The 23,313-nt window shown below is 36.9% G+C and overlaps 1 long non-coding RNA gene across 1 annotated transcript in view; it reads left to right on the forward strand.

Moving 5' to 3' along the window:
• The first annotated feature begins 3,223 nt into the window (after positions 1 to 3,223).
• Positions 3,224 to 23,313, forward strand: part of LOC140323425 (uncharacterized) — a 102,006-nt gene continuing 81,916 nt past the window's right edge. Inside the window, exons 1-2 of the long non-coding RNA XR_011919372.1 lie at positions 3,224 to 3,305; positions 5,385 to 5,450. This is a non-coding gene — a long non-coding RNA (uncharacterized lncRNA). The remainder of the gene's footprint in view (positions 3,306 to 5,384; positions 5,451 to 23,313) is intronic.

The raw sequence follows: 23,313 nt of genomic DNA on the forward strand, positions 1-23,313 counted from the left end.
GGGAGTCGTGTGTCACTCAAAGGGGAAGAAATTCCCCCCAGAGTGATGTCATGATGACAGAACCCATCCACTCTCCCATCACAGGTCTGACCCTGCAATGGGAGAGTGGGTGGGTTGTGTCCTGAGCCCGCGATCCATAACGGGGCATTACCATGGCTCTGGCTCTGCCCATGCACTACATGAACAATGACTTCCTATGTTATAGAGATTAGCGGGGGGTGTCCAGTAGTGTTTCAAAAGACAAAATAGCAATGCCAAAACAAATTCTTTTTATTTTTTGCCCTTTCATATTGATTGATAAATGATTACATTTTGTTACCTATTATACTTAGATGGTTACAGAATGCTTTCATACATTGTAGCAGCTTGTCTCTCTCTCAACCCCTTGACAGTAAAAGACAACACATTCTTTTCACAATGCAGTGTTTTTGCAACACTGGCTTTGTCAGGGCTTCACGATCAAATGACAGATCAGCTGCTGGGAGTGTGTTTTGCTCCTAACATCTTTACCAAGGCCATGGCAGTCAATCCAGTGACAAATATACAGCACACAAGAACATGCAGTAAAAGTTTAAGTTTTATTATAAATAGGATTTTAGTACCATAATATCTTTTTCTTAAGATTTAGTGGGGGACTAAAAGAGGGGTAGGCAACAGCAAACAACTGCTAACATGCCAAAGAAAACAACAAAAAGCTAGGAGCATGGAGCATGACGATCACACAATCCTCCTGGTAAGCTTGGAGAACATGTGAACAGGGAAACAGATGTATGGTGCCGGAAAGTCAAAAAGACACTTTTAGATATAGCAGAGTTTGCATGACAGAAAATGGTGGAGCTCAATCCTTAAAACCATAAATCTGGATGATGGCCGACCACCATGCAGCCAGAAAAATCAGCACATTTACAGGGTTCATCAGGGATAACAAGGTTTTTTTTTGGAAAAAGCTACATCCAAACATTTGTAGAAATCTCCTTTTAGTAAAATGGAGCAGGACAGAGAGCTGGAATATTGTTGTCCTGGTTGAGGTCAAAGGAAGAAAGTACTGCTTGATGAAAATAATTATGTACATGAGAGTATAGAGTGGAATGTCTCCAATGGGTTCAAATGGTGGGTTTTGTAAGTGCAGAAAGAATCTGATTTAGATCTCACAAAATCACAGGGGAGAGGAAAGGGAAGAATACACAGAAAAGAAGCTTTTCTAGCCTTAATAATTGAAAGTCATGCTGGTAAAGCCAGTGATTGTAAAGTGGGATTCCAAATTGTAAATAAAAACAAATGATCATTGACACAGTTCACAGAGTGTATGCCAGGAGCCTTGCCAGGTTGACAAACCATTATTTTGGCCTATCCAAAGCAAAATTGTTTGAATACTTTGCACCCTGATCCTGCAAAGATAAAAAAAAGTACTTAAGGAGAAATAAATAAGGGTATGCATATAGTATAGAGCAGGCACAGTATCCACAAGACAAACCTGTCCAATTCGTTGTACTCAAAACAAAATCCTGGAATTACACTAATGGCCGGGCCCGTCACGCTGGTATCCTTTGTAAGGATCATTTAAATAGCAGTGAAGGGGGGACTTCCCCAGCTTCAGAGCTAGATTCCACAATCACCACACCAAAAATAACTTTATATCAAATGAGTCAGTTCATCTGGGGACTTGAACAACTTGCACCACAACATTAGAATGCTGTACTGCAATGCTTTTGTGTTAAAATGGAAAAATAGAACTTACATGAATTCCTGTGAAAAAGAATGTGAATAGAAAACCTGAACCTGAGATTGCATATTCCTATTTTGTATTTTGAAGACCAAGTCTACACATTTAGGCCTAAAATTTAGTTCCAGTGTGAGGAACGAGAAACATGGAACTGGGGGACGTTTTAGAAATTATGGGAAATTATGAGAAAATACATCCAAGTAGTGGCTCCACATGTACAACATTCTAGTTTCTGCACCCCTGCAATTCTGCCATTTGGGGCCTCTGGAGAGGATAGGACCCTCAGTTTGCCCTATTCTAAAACCAGTCCGGCATGGAGCAAAACATCAGCTTGCATGCGTAGGACACTATCTTTTGCACCCACACATCTAAGAAGCAAGACATCCAGGTATGAGCAGAGGTCAACAAATATCCCACCACTTTGCAGAGGAAATGCATAGGAAGAAATGGCTGAGAATCTGGAATACTTTGAGCCACAGACTTTTCAAATGGCCTGAAAACCTTGGTTTAGGGGTCTTGATTTGAATAAAGTATAAGATCAGAAACTAAAATTCTTATTCTTTCTGGAGGGGTGGATATCTTGTTCCTTGTTTCTCCTCCACTGGGGAAGATAGGAGTGCCTTGTGCATTGGTACTAAAAGAAGACTCATGCTGTAGATAAGCTGGGTTGCCTCTAGCAGACCATCATAATATAAGTTAAGGCTATGGCCATTTATTTCTTATACTCAGTTAGTTAGGGTTCTACAGCAGCAGTAGGGTTATCTCTTTTAAAATATTTTACCAATCCACCAAGAACTGCAAAAAAAAAAGGTTAAAGCAGGGATTTCAGAGTTCTAAAGGGGAAACAGCTAGTTATTTGCAGGGATGGTATTTGTTCTGTTAAGATTGGTACAAGCCTAGCATTCATTTGAGAAGTCCAAAAAAACTTTTCACACTCTTTCCAATTACTATATCAGGAAACATATCAAAGGGCAATTGCAATGGGAAGACCTTTTTCATTGTGGAAGCTTTAAAAAAACAAAACAGGTGACAGGGCTGGTGGAAGAAATATGTGTATTTGATAGTTAAATGGTTAGATTTCCTTAACTGTTTATCTTTTCATTTCTAAGAAAAAATGTAAAACAAGGAAGCTAACAGGGGGCACCTTCTTGGCAAAATAACAAGTAAAAGCTAGCTTAAAAAAGCAATTTCAATGAGGAAATGAAAACACTCAATTTTGTTCATTCCTTCTCATGACAGGGTCACCAAATATAATATTAAAATTTACAAACTTAAAAGGCCAGTAAAAATCTCATTGCATTGTTGCAAGACTTAAGTCTTGTTGTAAAAAAAAAACAACAGCAACCTAGATTTATTTCGGTCACATACAAATACTCTTGCAACTGTTTACTCTCACTGTGTATGCAATGTACATCCTGACTCATCTTGGCATCTGAGCCGAGGGCTGGGTATTTTAACTAATGTTCTCAAGCCAAGAGGAGTGTCATAGGACCTGAAATAAGCCGTGAGGATGGTCACAGTGTCCGACGGAGACATGTTGGGAACCTGGAGTTGTTATTGCCAGAGCAGGGCACACTTAAAGGTAAGTGTACATATTGCTGTGCATACTAGAACATTATGGTAAAAAAAAACACCCAGCAGTACTTATAACTGTCAGGAAAAGCTTAATTTTTTAAGGCACAACACCTATGTTTTCTATTGCTTCACTCATAGATTTGTGTTACCTTTATTAAAGGATAACCTTGCAGGGTGGATTTAAATCTATTATTTTTTTTTATTATTATTACCTTTAATCAAATCTTGCAGAATGGATTTAAATCTAATTTTTAAAAGTTTAAGATGTATACATGTGTAGATGAGTATAAATCTGGTAAAATGTACAAAATGAACAGAATCGAGTATGTCGCCAGCATTACCACATTTATTAAAACACACAGCTGCTCAGGTTATAAAAAACTTAAAAAGATTGCAGCTGTAAATATTTGCGTCTACCAGCACTTTTAGATGTGCCCTAGCTTGTAAGTGATTGGCAGGCAGCTGAAACACTGTGTTCTCTATTTTTCTTTTCTTTTTTTCCAACCCTTTATGGCTTCTAAACACGCTCATGATTAACTAGATTATTTTGCTCAGAACCATACAGAGCTATACTCTCCGGGCTCCTTGAGTCCTTCTCCTACAGAAATAGAATAATATAGTTCCTACGCAGTGAAACGCGCCAGGAGACGTTGTACATTTGCCAAACGTGCACATGGAATTTCTACAGAAACAATGACTTCCGCCAACCTGCTACACATATCAATTTTGCTATTGTTATACAAGGACAGAACATTTTCCCCAAGGTTACACTAAGAACTAGGAGTTTGCCCGGGGTCCAGTATTTATGATAGTATTGTGGAACTCTGGTTTTAGTGCAGATGTGACTATCCATATATGATTGCCTACAGTTATTTCAGTGTCAGGTATTTTTAGGTAGATCGCTGCTGCCACTACGTGGTAATAGAGAATAAATACCAGACTGCGTTACATATGACTCAGACTCAGGAAATATTCAGGCTGATATTTGTATTCTTTCTTCCCAAAAATGCTACTTCATTAACCTTATTCTGATCCAATAGCTTTAATACTCTATTGGTCAGTAACCTAGAACACGTGCGGATCTGAAGTAGTCTGAAAAAACATTCACGCTGGTACAAGGCGTTAAAGCGTGCACATTATCATGCATAATGTATAGGCTGCCAACATACTGCAATGAAAAAAAAAATTGAAAAACAGCAACAGACATGCATCGTTTTTTGTTAAAAGCAGAACACCACACCGCAACACATTGTAGTGTGCTGTAATATATCTATGTTAGTTAATGCAGTGGGGTACCATTGGCAATAAATTTCACAGCAACACACTAATGCACATTACACGTAATAACATGTGTTGTGATGACACACACTTTAATACGGGTCTTGACTATTGCTCTCTGCTTATTTGTTGCAATGATTGCAAAAAGTACTGGAGCCAGAAAAAGTCAATTAGCATTGTCAGGAAAAAAAATGAACTCCCAGTATTATTGAAAATTCTTACCAGCCTATTTATTTTGGGTCACTGTTGTATTCTATAAAAGCAGGGGGCTAGGTACAGTATGGAAACCAGGCAACTAGTTTTAGGGGACAATGAGGTAAGGAATAACACTTTACACACAGCAGCCTAATAAACTGGATATGTGCCAGGTAATGTACAATTCTTCACTGGGTTGTGAATGGTTCTCAGTATACTCCCTTTCAATGCAGGATTGCTGGTCCTGCAGAAAAGCATGGGCCATTTAATCCCTGTAATGCAGTGCATTTGTGTGGTGGTGGTTGGAAGGGGATATTCAACAATAAAAACTTTCATTTTTACAGGAGCTTTACAGCTTTTTTTATTTTACTGAAAAGTGAAATTTTACCCCATTGCAGGTATGATTGTAAAGTTGGCTCTGCCATCAACTTGTTGAAATCTCCACAATTACTAGTCCTGATTGGTATTATTGTTTCTGACATTTTTACCCATAGGACTCAAAGTACATAGAATCTACAGCACCCACCCAAGTACTATCCATGCCAGACCAGCAGTGTAGACCGCGTGCTTTGAGGTGATATGCCCCTAATGTTTTTTTTTTTTTTTTTTTTAGGAACACACAACAAACTAAAGAAACAATGCCCTAACCAAGATTTGGATCCCTGGCAAGGTGTATGATGTAAGGTGCCTAACTACTTTATTATACACTATGCCTTGGAATTACATTTTTTAGTTTGTTTTTGCTTTGGGTACTTTTTATTTTTCTCAGTAGATCTCTACTTTACACTTTAGTTCTACCGTCTTTTAGTACCAGCAGTGATTGTGGTGCAAGACCCATAACAGTATACATTTGTCCATAATTTTGTATACCAAGCTGGTTAACATGTACTTTTATTCCCATTTTAACATGTAAAATAACTAATTCTGCTGTAGGAAAAATGTGATGTATCCTGGAAGGAAGGGACAGAAGGTAATATGGGCCTGGCAAGTAAAAATATTGTAAACGAATCATATTCTCTTGGTGGTTGATGTGTCTCAAGATACAATAATATGTCTGTAATAAAAGACATAACATGCCATGGTCAATATATAACAGTTTCTTGCTGGATAATGTAATGTAATATATTATGGGTAATAGCTATATTAGATGCTGCTAATGAGTTATAAAATATACTGCTACCATGTGATGTAATATTCGGTTTCTAGGCAATATAATATGTAATTATTGAGTGATAGCACATGCAGAAGCTGGTAGTAGTTCCATCTTACATCTTACTGAATCATTTTTTATTGTTTGATCGAAGGTAAGTTACAGTGAACCCGTTTCCTGCTTAGCAGCTGGAGCAAAATCTTATCCTCTGCTTGTAAATGAAAATGGGTCCTCATTGGTTTCTGACCACTACTAAAGGTCAGAACATGTTCTGCCAAATGAACTAAGATGGGGCTCAAAGGACCTCATTACTAGTTCACTGTGCAAGCATCTTTCACCCTTTGATCAGCTTAATCTCCAGTACAGTAGATTGTGTATTATTCATCTGTCACTGCTAACAAATATATTCAGTATCTTTGAAGAATACTACAGAAGAAACAATTATTTGAAACAAAATTCTAGTTAAAAAAGCATTTTATAAATAATAAATATAAATTTTGCTGCAACAGCTGCCTTGTCTCTAGCTGTTATTAGCAGAAACTTCACTTTTGATCCCCTGTTGGGTTGGATGACAATCCCAAGCTGTCTGGGACACCCCAGGAAGTTCTTCAGCCTGGAATCACGGTACAACATGTCAAAACCCCTTTCTACCGTGTTCAGGACTGCAGGACATTGCATAAAAAGAAAAAAATGTTTAAAAAATTATAAATAAGCTTTAATTTATTAAGACTTTGTAGAGGAAAGTGTAAGTATTATTCACAAGTTTATTGAGGGCAGTAAAGGGTAAGTAGGTCCAGAAAATTTTTTGGAGGTTTTCATATCCTGTTTTCTTAAATCTTATGAAACTTTCAAATGTTCATACCTGGGAAGAGGTAAGATTACATACACAGAAAGCTGCATCTTTGAAGACAGTTTATAGACATCTGTAGAACTGATAATTTCATATTACCCACCAAATTTAAAATCCAAGAAAATTTAGAAAGCGATTATGGCCTGCTGCATAATTCATTAAATGTTCTACTTTCGATTGATTATTTATAATTTCTTGATGAACAGGGTCAGTATGCTTAATGAAACAAAAGTCAGCTGGCATGCTCTTGTTATACATGCATAACTTGGATCCTTTGTAGTAGAGATATCATCATGTATTTGCTATCTATTTATTTATTTTTGGTATTGAAATTGTTATATTAAAAGTAATGGACATACTGCACCACCCAATTATCAACAAAAGATAAAAAAAAGAAAAATAAAGTCCTATTAAACTGTAATGCTAAAAAGTGATTCTAAAAGAATAACATATTTCTAAAAATCACTATTTCAAGCTTTTGAATATAGCTTTCGACCTACACACTTCCCATAAGGGTGGTTAATAGTATCTTGAGAGACAAACACAAGGGAAGTTCTTCTATTGACAGCGCCCTCTCATGGTTATTTTTTTATTCAACTGCACATTTCAAATCTTTTTCAATGGTGACCTTTCCAAATCCTTCTCATTTTGCTTTTTCCGAAGGCTCAGCCTTTAAACATGTACTGTTCTACCTTTTCTCCCCAGGCAAACTGATATCCTTCCTCAGATCTATAATGCCATTTGTACGTAGATGACATCCAAATTTACTTGTTTACCCTGACATGTTTACTTCTGTCCTCAATAAGGTTTTAAGCTTTCTAGTAGCCATTTTATCATGGATGGCTGCTAGATACCTGAAACTCAACAGGAAAATACTGAAATTATAGGGCCTTTTTTTAAAGCTCTCCAAAGCTGGAGAGGATACACTTTCATCAGTAAAGCTGGGTGATCCAGCAAACCTGGAATGGATCTGGTCCAGGATTCAACACTAGAATACTAGTCTTTTTATCTGGTGGAAATAGGTGTATATGTAAGCCCTAAGGAGAATTCCAGGATCCAACACATTTGCTAGCAAATAGAAAATAACTTTTAAGAAATCCATTCCAGGTCTGCTAGTTCGCCCAACCTAACTGATGAAAGTGTATCCTCCTCAGCATTAGAGAGCTTTAATAAATCAGGCCCAATATCTTTTTTTATGCATATCTTTGTTTGCTTTTTTTACAATATTAATACAAGTGTACAAACATATTGGAATACACTTCAAGGTACAGATTTTTAGACATATGTTACATTGGCTTCAGTAATAATAGAACCTCAGACAATAATGTTCTCTATACGTGGGAGACAAACTTTTCAAAATCACATATTAGTGTGCATAGTGGTACTCATTATAGCACATCTAGAGCCCCCAGAGTTCCATTAAGCTTTTTAGTAGCATACCATATGGTATGTTTAAACAGTGCTATCAAGACCAACTGGTCTCTTTTTAACGCCACCAACAGAAACTACATCCAATTTTTAAAGAAATGTTTGGTGTAAAGGTCTTTGGTACACAAAGCATTCAGCTTATCTATTGACATAAGTTTGAGGAGGATCTCTCTGACCTCCTGTAGGGTGGGGCTAGGGTGCTTTTGCTATCTATTGTCCTAAAATTAACTCATTATCTTTTCAACTTCACCTTCTTAAGTCCCCCTAACATCTTTATAACTGTAATTAACATGATATCACCTCTAAATCTGTACTTTCCTTCAATCTCCACATGCAGAAAATCTCTAAATCAAAACACTTTTACCTGCACAATGTCTCTGAAGCTGCGTACACATGTGAAGTTCTTGTTGTTGGAAAGGATCTTTCACAATACGCACAAGAACCGCACGATGCACGAACAAGTGTTGTAAATACAGCACCGTTCTGCTCTATGGAGAGGGGAGGGGGAGAGCGACGGAGTGGCACCCTGCTGCACGTTCTCCCCTTTGCCCTGCATTAGGATCGCTCGTCGTTCATCGTGTGTGGATCCGCCAGGACGGATCCATGGACGGTGAACAACGCAGGCTGTACACACGCCAGATTCTTGCCCAATATCTCCCCTAAGCTGATTTCTGGTGAGAAAAATTTGACGTGTGTTCGTAGTTTAAAATTTGCCCCTTTTTATCACCAAAGAACACCAACTCCTGGAATACACCCTCATTATTCCTAATCTTGACTACTGCAACATCATCTTATCTGGTACACTCTGCCATGATTAATGCAGCTAGACTTTTTGATATGTCTTTTGTCTTCCTCCTCTTCCTTCCTTCCTACCATAATTGGCTTTCATATTTTTTTAAATTCAAATTTAGGCTACTAGACTTTGCCTTTAAGTCATTTTATGGCCTCTGTTGTAAATTTTCAAATACTCAAATATAGCCATTACTCTCTCTTTTCCTCATGTGGCCTACTAATGGATTCATAACCTTTTCCCAAATATGGTTTCAAGACTACTCTAGGGCCACCTATTCTTTCTAGAAAGTTTTTACTTATTAAATATGCAATTTTTTCACATGAACCCCTATTTATTGTACAGCTCTGCATGATTTACCAAAAAAAAAAAGGGGTCATCTACCCTTCTAAATAAAGTAAAAATGGTGGTGATTGATTATTTCAAGACCAGGGTTCCTAAATTGAGTTTGCATATTAGGGATCCATGGGAGCCGCTTCCATAGCATTGAGCATTAGGGTACTGCCTGTCTGTGCTCTGTGGTGCCTCAAATATAAATTTGCTCGTTTATCAAACTTTAAGGCTGCGTTTAGACTGGCGGTGAGGTGGCCCTGCAGTTACCCCTTCCTCATGCCATGGAACCCTGCTTAGGGAAGACGCTCAGTAGTGCTCACTGCCACTTGCAGTCAAATCTGCAGATCCTGCTGTGTGAGGGACTGAGCGGCTGGCGGGGTGCCGGTTACGCATAGCCAGCCACTTGCCACCAAGCTCATCTCACTAATAATATTATATTAATTTTTTATTACATAGATATTTTTTTGTATTTTGAGTAATAAACCAATATAGTTAATATCATCTTTAGTGCTGAAGTTTTCATCCACTTTCTAATATTCTGAGCTTTACTGAACTTTACTATTGACCAGTAAGTCACCCTACAATGGCAGCCTATCATAGCGATGGACCAATAGAAATATGAGAGGGTTGGACTTGTTTGTAAGCTTTGGTCTTTTCTAGCTAATTGTTCTTCTGAACCAAAAGGGAGCCTCATCTGGTAAATTCTTGAAGTGTCCAGTTCTTAATGCATATTTATTTGTGATTATGTTTCAGGAAATGTAAAACTATACTAAAGCTACGTACACACTTCCAATTATTATCGTTGGTAAATGAACGACGAACGATCCTGCACGATATCTGCGAACGATCGTATAGCACCGATCCTGTACATACAGATAACGACACGATCGTTCGCAGATATTGTACACACGATAGACGCGATCGTTTGAACGATACAGGAAGTGACGTGCACCACAGGAAGTGAGCGAACGTTCGTTCACCGCGCATGCTCAGACCATGGACGATCAATGAACGACCGTACACACGATAGATGGTCAACGATCGTCGTCCAATCTGATCCGCTGCTCCGGTCGTTCATTTCCAACGACTATCCTCGTTCGTCGGCGTCGTTGGTTACTTTTTTTACAAACGATTTTTGCCCAATCGATCGTTCGTCGTTCGTTCGTCGTTCATTTCCAACGATAAAAATTGGAAGTGTGTACGCAGCTTTAGTGACGACGTACAGAATTCCTAAGAAGATCATCTTTAACTTAAAATGACGTGGTTATATTTTTAAACATTCTCTCCTCTCTCAAGCAATAATTGACTTTCAGCATAGATTATCTAATTACAACAAATTAAAAAGCCCTGGTTACTGAAGTCAAATATAGCTGGGCCGTAGAAATCCCCTCCATAATTGCTGAATGAATCAATGGCAAGAATGAATTAAACAGTAAAGACAAAGCCATTCATTACATAGAAGCCGTACAAAGAATCCTGGAGGCCGAATATATTATAACCTGCAGGCTGTAACCAGACAGCTACTTACTTGTACGCTTTGCTTGGTGATTTATGTCCTGTGCTGGGAAATGATGCAGAACACAGAGAGAAGTGGAGGAAAACCCACCATCTACAACTCTGCATTCATCAAGTATATAGCACCAAGATATCTTGCACCAAAGCACAAGTATTGCTCATATGCCACAGCATAATCTACAGGACACACCAGTAGCTGCCACCACAGATGCTCATAGTCCAATGTCTCCACCATACCCATAACTACACACATATAATTAGGATTTATTTACATATTTTTAAGTTTTTGGGTAGTAAAAATATCCAGAGCATCTGAAAACCCACACAAATACAAGATGATGAATAAAATCCATCAGGGGTGAATGGGAAACATTTAGTCTGAAATGTAAAGAAAGGCCATCAAGAAAAGGTGAGCCATAATGCAACATTGTTTGATGAGCATGGTGAAAGGTGAATGTCCTTAAGGATTCTAGCTTATTGTGATACATCTTTACATCTTGCAGATTCAGCTTCCTTTGCAGCTCTAGGTTTTTGCTTGCATGACTGCTTAGTGTTGCAAAGGAAGTTGGTGCTGAAAGATAAGTTATATGTTGTGATAATAGCTATGAACAGAGTGAAAATGACAAATGCTACTCTGTTTTCCAATGATACTTCCAATGATAACCTAGAAGTCAAAAATAGGGATGGGAAGGCCATTTCCCCGGTATTGATTCTGCAGCATTAAAGTTCATTTCTACACTAGAATATGTAAATAAGTCTGCTAAAAATACACTATATGGTCTATTCTGCCCCCAAAAAGCATCTAAATTGAGTCAAACTAATGCATTTCCCCCCAATTTGTTTTACATTTATACATTAACAAAATGCATGTAATGAATGCCAATATCCATGTGTTGCACATTTTTAATGTACATTGCAATGTATTTGATGCTGAATGTCAGCACACATCATAATGTTCATCAACACACATTAATGAGCATCATAATTCATATATATGCTTCATGCTTCAGCAATGATACCCTAATAACCAGCTAAGTTAAACTGCCATATTCCCATCACTAAATGACAAATCCTCTGCCGTCTCCAAATAAAGTACAGGATAAAGAAACGGTTATTTTTTTATCCCTAATACAAAACTGGTAACCTATCCACAGTGCTACCAAAATGAGTTGTAAGAAGGAACAGAACAGCCACCTAAATGAAGGGAGAACATAGCTACAACTACAGAGAAGCAAGCTACAAATACAAATTTCTTGCAGACTGTCAGTGCCAGAAGGTGACAGCACTGGTAAAGAGGTAACCATTATAGTGACTGAATGAAATAAAATTTGGAGTAAAGTGTACCGCCAACCAAAACCTTTTTTTCTAGCTTTGGATAAAGTGGGACAGGGTTAAGATCTCTGATCTCTATTACATGTCTGTGTACCTTGGGAGATACGATTCAGTATATGACTATATGAAGGATTAAGTGGGGGTAGTTCCTGCATGTTTGTGTTGTTGCAGAAGCAGGAACTCTTCCAATGCTGCACTTGTTTCTGTGGCGATCATAAGTAGGTTTTCTCCTGAATATTTCCACTCTCATCCTGATAAATCTTTTGGGACAGAAAATGCAGAAAAATCTCCCTCACAGAGGCAAAGGCAGCGATTAAAAAAGCTATATTATATACTTTTTAATTGGATGCATTACGTTTTATTCTTTTTAATCTCATAGAAAGCGTATGGCATTTTGAGCAGTGTTGTGTTTAAAAAATCTTAGAACCAAAGCAGTAAAAGCAAACTACATCATCAAATTATGAGAGTGTTGGTTCACAAAACAGGAAAACTGATATATTTCAGTTTTACTTTATAAACATTAATCACATATGCATTCACACAGGTCCAGTTTCAGGAATCACAAAACTCAAAAGTCACAATTTCAAAGGACTTTGTAAGTTTTTGGGAATATTTAGGTGAATCACATATATATGCAAACCACTTGTTTTTTTTTAAGATTCACTCATAACTTTCAGTGACGCATTACATAAAAATAAAGTTAGCATGTATTTTAATAGTTAGCAAGATGGTTCCATGAAATCCATCTTTCCAGCACTTGTAGATTAAAATACCATTAAATGTTAAGGTTTTTAGAAATCAGAAAGAGGTCAGCCTGAAAGCTGGCAGCCATCAGTGGTTAACCTTGTACACAAGTCTTGTATCCCTGAATTTAGGCCCTGAGCTTGTCCTGACATTGATTTCTGCATACATCTGCTCCTTCTATCTCATTTTATACACAGCCTGAGCACTCAGCTCCCCCTGGGCTGCATGTATTAAGCTGATGTTACACATAGCCAGCAGCCCGAGGCTGGGATCAGACACTCATTTTGTACCTTTGTAGAAGGATTACCGAGATTTTCTCCAGCGGGTGTTAAAATCTTAATTGAAATTCACGAGTAAATATTATCATTCATGTGATTTTCGCAGACATACCAGTCTATGTTATTAGTTGGGCAAATCAAGGAAGTCTTAGGACAAAAAAAAAATATTTATTACCGGTATGTCTTGGCATTTCTAACCTTAGGAAAGGGATCCAACTGAGCTCTTACTGTAACTATGTATACAGTATAGACCCATAGTGATCCATATTTCTATAGTTGTTTAAAAGCATCTTCTTGTACATTTTATTTCATCTCATAACAACTACCATGCATAGGCAACTATTGCAAAATTACTATTTTTTAAAGGGATAAAAATATATCTGTATACCCTCATCATTCACATATCAGGGTGTGACAACAGTATATTTTTGGTAAGATTTCTAGGAAGTGATGTACACCCCAAATGAAGACCCTCCAGACTAGCTCATGGTAGAATGGTAAATTGAAGGTAAGCTAAATATATAATCTATTAAAAGAATAGAGAAAAGCAGTATTATTGTGTTCAATGATAATTCTCATAGTTAACAATACAAAACAATTTAGTTTTAGTAAGCCACAATCAAATACAAAATAACATTTGGCACAATACATACGTCATTCAGCATATACATATATATATATATATAAAACCATAAATGTTATAACTTGCAAAACAGCAACGTTGTTCATGTTGACCGTTGTACCCAACGCGTTTCGCCCTATTAGGCTTCCTCAGGGGTAACGGTGTCAACAAAAATTTAACAAGCAGTTATTGTGTCTAAGTTTATAAAGATATATGTAAATATTAATGTTGTGGTTACATTAGAGGTGAGCAAAAGTAAACATAAAAGTAGTTTTGGGTAAACAGTAATATAGAAAATAGTAGTGACTTTAGAGAACAGGTAAATATGTGTAGAGTATCAATAGATAATCAATTACAATACAGTAAATTTGCTAAATAATAAAGAATGTACAATATCAACAGAAACTAAAGAAAAGTATTTATAGATACAAATATATGACTTACACGGTCTGGTTATATGGCTTGGTTTTGCTAGAATAACAGAATTGGGGTAATTTGAGGTTGTTTTTGATGGTAATATAACCCAATGTATATCGTAGAGCTGGCCGATATAGATGCTGGCATCCATTTCTTAATAATTAGATTTCTTAAAAGAGATGGAAGTAATTTCTTAAAAATAATTTGCTATTATTGTCAAATATTTTCAATCCTGGACCAGATCCTTTCCAGGTTTGATGGATCACCCAGGTTTTCCCATGATGGTCAACTTTCCCAGACTTAAGGAGATTTGATAAATCAGGCCCATTATCACATAAGAATCATGCACCATTTTCTAATTAAAACTTTTTACAACTGACCCCATGTTGCAGCTGTGTCTTATTCAAACTCTGAGCTGTAAATAATAACAAATGTTTTCCTGAGTTTTGGAAAGTGACATCCAGACCATACAGAATTGTAGCAGAAATGTAATGACTGCCCTCATGTGGTGATACAGCAGAATTTTAGAATATTTACTGGTTAGGCATTGTGACTTCTGAAACACATTCTGTGCTGTTACAGTGAAGTATTGCTATGTGATGTCGGATGTAGTTTTTGCTCAACAGACTAACCCATATATGAATTTTTAATTCGTGAAATACATAAAACATTTGCTATTCTAAATATTAACAATACCAATGCAGTTATTACTGCATGTAAAGTAACATTAATTTTACATGAAGCTAAAACTGTATAAACACTTCCAGCTGCAAGTAAAGCTTGTCAGAAAGTCCACTCAATTTGTCTTGCAGTACATGTAAATCCTAACTAAAACAAATTGGTTTGCTAGAACATTATACAGTAAATATTTATTAAAAAAACGTTTACTTTATTTAGTTTATTTAGTTTGGTCATTTCATACACCTTGAAGCAGTATAAAAGCTCCAATGCATTATACTTGGATAGGAGCTGTCCAGTGCTGATCTTGAATTTTCACAATAACAAAGCAAGGGTATGTTTTTTTATTTTTTATAATTATATTTAGACTAAAAACCGTGTTCTTCCACAAAAATTGTTAGGTTATTATTTAGTCATGAAACTTGAGAGGATTTAGAGACAGAAAAAAGTATTGTGGGAAACAGTGGGTTGCAAAAAGCACCTAACTTATGAAAGCAGAACTCCTTATTTGTATACTTTTTTCCAGAGCAGTGCATTAAAGTACCTAGCATGATAGCCAGTTAGTTATCATTTCATCTGCCACATCCAGTCCAGATATTCATTAATGTTATAACATAATACTAGGTTGCACCAGCAATTCATGCCATGTTACATCTTCCTGTCATGTTCTTAGACAAAAAAACATCTGCCTTGACCCATGTGTCTATATCCTGGTTATATTCCTGACACTTATTAGAAGTTAAAAAGCTGTTGGAAAAAGCAGTAAACATCTTCAACAAGTAAAGTTGAAGGTGACTAATACTAGCTGTCAAGAAGAAAGTTTCAGAGGGGAAATATCATGAAGGAATTCCTATAGTTTATATGAAGAGTTTGTGCTGGTTAGTTATTAGGGATGAGTGAGAATGCCTCGCAAAAAATCTCTTGCAGTCTCGCAAAAATTTCCTAGAACTTCCAATGGTTCCACCAAATTTCGGCAAAACGTTTTTGTGAAACCATCGGAAGATCAAAGAATTTAAAACAGGATGATTCCCAGAGCTGCGTTCAGCCCTAGAAATCCTCCTGTTTGCAATCCCCAGGGCACTAGAGGTTAAATAACCTCCAGTGCCCCAGGGATCACAAACTCTTCTCAATGTTTGCAGTCACGGCTGCAATTATTGAGAAGATACCCAGCACTACAGGTTAAATGGGGAGAAGTCTCCCTAATCAAAACCTCTAGTGCTCTCTGATTTGCTGAGAAAGGCTTTTGCTGTTGCCGCCATGTAGTATATGTGTTCCTGGATAGAGTTTCTCTATCCAGGAACGCTGGACTTCTGTGTTCTTGGATAGAGAAACTCTATCCAAGAGCACATACAACTACCGTGTTTCCCCGATTTTAAGACATCCCCATTAAATAAGCCACCCCCGATTTTTGAAAAAATAATTAAAATAAGACACTCACCCGTGAATAAGACATCCCCCGATATTTGATCCTGTGTGTGTCTCCTTGATGCTGGCTGCAGCATGGAAAAATAAGACATCCCCTGAAAATAAGACCTAGGGCATATTTTGGCATTTCAAAAAATATAAGAGAGTGCCTTATAATCGGGGAAACAGGGTAGTAAAGGGCTGCAAGAGCAAGAGCTGTCAGCTCTGCTCCCCTGATTGGTCTTGCAGGTCCCAAAAATACCTACATGTTTGGTAAGCGAGAACAGCCCAATACGCCGTGAGACCGAATTTAATAAATTCGCTAGCTCATCCCTTTTAGTTATATACCTTGACCCAGAATACTAGACTGTTGATTAGTTCTTTGCAGTCTGTGTGGTTTCCTACAATTGTGTTCTGATAAATCCACAGAAGAAATTCATATTTACCCAGCTTATTGGTAATTGTAAATCAGGACAGAAGGTTACGCTGAGGGTAAATGTCACGGCATGTTCTATTTCGTCTAGCAGGTTATAATAAACTATCTGGTATTTGCTGACCAGGGTCCCTGCTATGGGAATATGCCATTGCCAACTCGAATGAAGCATGTGAATATAAAAGAATAGGCAGATTTCCCCTAAAAGGACCTTGTCTTGAAAGAAATTACTTTTTTTTTACAAAGTTCTACTTTTACAAGGAAATATCTAATTATTTTAAAAGTCCTGCCTAAAGTGGAAATATCATTGATACATGTAAACTGCCATGGATTAAACTCATTCTAAAAATTTTATAAACTGATGATTTGGCTTCAGCAGTTTCAGTGTGATGAGTTGTGCCACAATTGGCTAAATATTTTAACTGTATACTCATTGTTTGTCTAGAAATTATTCAACACAGTGAACAGAAATGCCAACCAGGCAAGCAGTATTTTTAAAATCCAGATGGGGAAAGGCAGTTAACATTGGATTGGTTGGATTTGATCTCTCCTAAAGAAGCAGTAATGGCCATAAAATGTGGACAGAGAGGGCAGCCCCAATAGGTGAAGAAAGGGTTAACTAGTAGCAGAGAGCTTAGGGTGTAGTTTAGTTAAAGGCCGGGTCAGAAGTGAGAAGGGAGGAGAATAGAGGGATTAAATACTTCAAGAATTAGAAGTAAAGGACAGTTTGGCGGGAAGAAAAATTTCCCACCCTCCCTTCCTGTGTTCTTGGATTGTGGCGGTTGGGGTTTAGGAAGGTAAGAGTCCTGGTGCTAAGTTTGGAAGGGGCAACCAAAAGGTAGGGTGCTCCCTTTTTTTATTACAGTGTTGGGGCCCCTGAGGCAGTGCAGGGCGTCTAGGGGCCAGTGTGACATAAAGATGTAAAGATACGTTGTTGGTACGGACTTTACCTTTGCTAGGCCTGCAACCTGGTTGGTTAAAATTAGTTCAGGTTGTCTAATATAGTGCAATTGGGCATGGCTGTTTAATGGGAATTTTTAGTTAAATTTTTAGTAAATACTGAGAAAGTTTGTTATATTAGTGTGGTGTGTTATGTTATGTTATGTTTGTGTTATGTTAATAGATATGTGAAGTTGGATTTCAAATGTTTTATTTATGCTAAGTTATTTTAATTTGTGTTAAATATGTTATTTATGTTTATAAAAAATGTTTATATTGAAATGGTATTTATTACAATAAAGAAAGGTATTTCTTTTGTTAATAAACGGCTGCTTTCAAGCCATTTTAAAGTCCAGTTATGTGTTTGAGTGTTTTTTGGGGATATGGGTGGCTGGTAGGGGGGTGGTGGTATAAGAGAGGCTGAAGGTCCGAGCTACCCTGGTCATGTGTATATGTGATTAATTACAAGATCATTTCAAGTGTTGAAATGTATACTATTAAAGTTTTATTTAACCTAAACCAAGCTGAAGTTTAGTCAAGATAAATAATGTAAAAGAAAGTAAAATCCTCCTTCTTTTCTGTGAATTCCATGAGAAATAAATGTAGACACAAAGAGACCAGAAGTGTGTTATTTGTAGGATTGCCAGGTCAAAATAATGAAACACTTTCCTAAAAAAGGAATTGATTGCAATTTCTTACTTTTTTTTGGAAGGGGGACTATATAATTGGTTAACTGTATCTGAAGGCAAACCCTTTCTTTATGGGTGTGGTGGTGTATAGAGTAGGAAAAGGTTGGAGCCATGTCAGATGTTTATTGCTGTCTATGTACCAAATGGTTGAATTCTTAGGGAGGACAACCTAGTCCTGGTGACAACAATCATCACCTTTGTCACAGGACAAGAAGCGAGAAAAATAACTTTTTCTGGGTTGTCGCCAGGACAGAAATAGAGATGTTTGGTGATAAATTAATAACCTTCCTTAATATGGACATATTTCATCCTGATTCTTGTTGTGTTGATAGGACAAGAAATATAGCTTTTCTCTCTAATGGGAACCAGATGGCCCATTCTTTAATCTAAACCTACCTGGACGATGGATAAATTCTTGGTCCTAACAATATTTAGTGCTTCACAAAATATGTCACATCACACTTATATAAAGGAGCTCATTCATATGAGATCATTTGCCAGATTTTCACTCAGTACTTTTAAAGCATTTCCAACACCTGCTGGATAAGTAGACATCGAGAGGTGAACAAGTTGAAGAAGAAGTTTTTTTAATGGGAATATTGCAGTGTTTTACATCCTACAAATAAACAGTTCCCATTATTGCCCCTGTCTCTCTTTTTATGGACAGGACTTCTGCAGAGAAAATTTACTCTGACACGGAACATCAGTGGGAGGAATTGAACAGCCGCACATTCAGAGTCTATTAGAGAAAAGGAACCATCTTGTGCTTCAGTGTGGATAATGCAACACAACTTTTTGGAGACAATAGTGGCTATGTGTTTAACCATTTCTCTACTAGACCTTGAGTTCTCTGCAAAGGATGACTCATGGCTATTCAGTCAGAGATACACAATAAAGAGCTAAAAAAGTTAGACATTAAAGTCTAGTAAGTAGATATTAAAACCATTACTAAAATCTCATGTTAACATCTTTATGTAATTTAAAAAAAAACAATCAAAATAAATACATAGATAAACTACATATATAGGTGCTGTTTTGACAGCCAAGGTTTTTTTATTCTTATCTATCCAGTACTCTATCCAGAGGCTGCTGTTGCTGATTTAGAATTCTAAAAGTTCTCATCTGTCTGGTATAAGGATCCTATAGTATGAATGTCTGTGCAGAAAAAAGTAGCCAAACGACCAGCATTTTTACAAGAAGGTTGTATTTAAGACCTCAGTGTTTCTCTCAAGAAAGATTTATTAAAGGTAGCATAAAATATTTCCTGTCACTCATTCATAGGGTTCAGTTACTTTATTCAATTGCTGACATTTTTTTCTTAGATATTCCCCTCTGTATTTCTTATCCTATGCCACTGTTCTGCCATGGAGGAAGACATCCAATGACAGCAAGAATAATCCATTCCTTATAGAAGAAAGTAAATAAATATTTTCTTTTAAAAATAATTTTCATATCAATGAAGAAATACAGTAATAAACATGAAAAATGGTCACACATCAGAGTGTTTACAAAAGGTTTTTTATTAAATACACTGTCTGATTTATTAAAGCTCTTCAAGCCTGGAGTGGATACACTTTCATCATTGAAGCTGGGTTATCCAGAAAACCTGAAATGTATTTCTTCATAGTTATTTGATATATGCTAGCAAATATTTTGAAACCTGGACCAGATCTATTCCTGGTTTACTGGATCACCCAGCTTCACTGATGAAAGTGTATCCTCTCCAGCCTTGGAGAGCTTTAATAAATCAGGGCCAAAGACTAAAACATGTCTCATTAGTGTGGAAGGTAAAAATGACTTCAGAACTGTGTTTAAAGGTAAACATATATTTTATGTATGTGTTAGGTATACATTGCGTTGCACCTTGGATTATTCCTCCCATGGTACATAACATGTACCTTTACAACTGACAGCCTGATGTGTGAATGTGGAGGGTGGAGCGTAATAGTAAAGGAAACTGGCACTGACACTGGCCTAAAGAAATCCATCACCATTGGTAAACCTTTGCACGAATGATTGTACTGGTTAAAGCTTGCCAACACAATATAATATATTATTTCTTGTCATTAATAATCCATTAGCCATTGACATCACAGCCAATTACAGCAGAAAAGATCCAATCACACTAGAATAATGTCAATGGTATATTAGTGAAAAAATACAGCAATAAGGGAAAGGTTACACTAAAACTGACACACGCCTGGATGATTCCAGTAACAAGGAAAATTAATAAAACTAAAAAGTAATTATCCTATCTTTGTGAAACGTATTTAAGACCTCTCATTTCCTAACCATTTTCCACCTGGAAATGATAGCTGCTGGGTTGCCAAACTGATTCCTTGGTTTATGAACTGGCTCTCAATATAGGTAAACTGGATAGGTAATGATCACACAGGCTAAAGCTGCACAAACAAATTTTAATCTGATTGTACAACCTATGTCCAGTCATTTTGTAAAGTAAAGCCATTACCATCTAGTTCAGTGTTTCTCAGTCTTCTTTTGTGACTTCAGGGAACACCTGCCGTATTTACTATATCCACAACTCATAGTACATTAGTGTGGTGGTCCATAGGAAGAATGTCTCTTATATTGCTGGCCAGTGGGAAGAATGTAACCCTTACAGATAGCCAAAAAGATCATTGGTGTCATCCAAACTGCCATGAGAGGCACAATTGCTCATTGCTCAAGGAACTTCTCTTGAGAAACACTAGGATTCCACAAAACTCGTGGTTGAGAAACACTCGGGGACTAGTGATCTAAAACGAAAAACTACAAACAAGGAGGAGAATCAGAAAAAGAGACTCTCTCAAGACAATCAATCAGCAAAAGAAAAGAAATCTAGCATGTCAAAGAAGAGGGACAAAAACACCAGAAGGAGGTACAGAGATTGGTTCACTTTACACTTTGCAAACCAAAAATATAGATAGAGAACAGAGGGTTTTTTGGCAGCTATTTATACAAAAATGTCAGTTACATGCAAGTGTTGTATATTTCCCAAATCCAGGATTTGGGATAACACAATGAGCACACTATTTAGTGGTCACTCAGTGAAATTCATGTTATATACTGTGAGCAGACATTCTAATAAATGGCATTAGGGGCCACTAAATGTAGTCTGGCAGTCAATGTTAAATGTGAACTAGAGAGGAGTCTTGTATATATCCTGTACCATCGGCAATATTTTCAGTTTATGGAAGTTATTTTGGTTTCGGTGGTCTGTCTAGCCTAGGTTTATGAAGGGACAGTTGGCAGCTATAATTGGTTTGGATTTAAAAGCCTAAAATGTAATGATAAGGCTACATAAAATAATATGAGATTTAAATTAATTTGTTTGCATTAATATATTATTATAATTACAAAATGTATTTAGGATATTAAATATTTTTCAGTCATTTCTTATATTTCATATGTTGGGGCTGCACACACTCAGGTATACGACATCAACTACTCGAAAAAGGGGAAAGAAACGTGGAAAAGGGAACATTTTACTAATAATTGGAATGAATGGGGACATTGATAAAAAACTATACTAAAAGAATTATGGATATATTTATAACTGACTGTTCCTTCTACGAAATGCTGGTAATATTACTTCCCTGACTTTAATACACTGTCACTGAACCAGAACAAGAATACAGATGTGCAATTCACACTTGTTCAGGGTCAGGGACTTGAAATTATTGTAGCCTTAGACAGCTAGGAAGCTAGCAAACATTTCAAGAAGGAGGCAAGCCATGACTGTCTATGTATTTCTCTTAGTACAGCGAAAATGAACCCTTTTAAGCTACAAAGTACGTTTCTATTCATTATCTTGTCTTTATCAAAGGAAAGCAATTACACAAGTATACAGAGGTTATTTATTTTTAGGACCAAAAGCTTTGTTAATAGTGCAATAATCCTCAACAACCAATATGCAGTTGTACTCATTGTTGGTAAAAGTTAAAATCTGAATCGCAGGGGGACTGTATTTTCATTGCACCTTGATAGCTTTATTTAAAAACAACATTGATCAGGGAAACACACACATACTCAAAAACTTACATATTATTAGGTTATCTGCAGCAGTTTTTTTCTGAATACTGCACTATAGCAGCATACTTAAAATAATGAAAAGTCATTATTTTAACCATTTTATTAAAGCAAAGTTTGTATATTGGAATGCAATAAAATTAATTTGGAAATCTACCAGAAACCTCTGCATTGCAAAAGGAGTCTTGATGTTGGTATGGGTTTCACTATCAGATTGGATTTCTCTATTTATACATGAAAACAGTACTTGACCAGGGTAGCTCGGACCTTCTAGCCCATCTCTTATAAACACCATTATAATAACTACCACCTACTACCAAATCTCCCCCTGCTTACCAGCCACGCCCCCCCATAAATATTCCAGCACAAAATCTTGGATTTTAAATTGGCTGGCGAGCAGCCGTTTATTTAAAACACCATTAAATAAAGTTAAATTCCCAAATAATTAACAAACAAATATCCAAATAAATTAAATGCCAAATGAAATTACATTTTACACTTTGATAAGCATACATTAACATACTCCTACCCCACGTTGCATACTAGCCCAGCCCCCTCTAGCCACACTACCTTTTTTCTTAACCCCTTAAAAGCTCTGGGCTAGGCCTAGCACCTGGTCATGCAGGCCCTGCGCCTAATTCTTACGGCTACGTGCCTCTCTTTCTCCCAGGTCAAAAATTCTTATTTCGGGAGAGTGGATTTTAGTCTTTTTATACTTAAGGTTGACTCAAGTACATAAAGTCTTTCCAGGTTTGCTGTGTAGATGTGTGGTTGGACTTGGGTCACATTTTATTGTTTTCCAGCCTGTTTGTTATGGCATGAGAACAGGTAACATGTACCATGTACAAAAAAAGTATCTACAGCCCAGGTGACAGCTGCAATTTACAGATACAGCTGTGTATCAGAACATT

Source organism: Pyxicephalus adspersus, chromosome 2 (assembly GCF_032062135.1).
Source record: "Pyxicephalus adspersus chromosome 2, UCB_Pads_2.0, whole genome shotgun sequence".
NCBI lineage: Eukaryota > Metazoa > Chordata > Amphibia > Anura > Pyxicephalidae > Pyxicephalus > Pyxicephalus adspersus.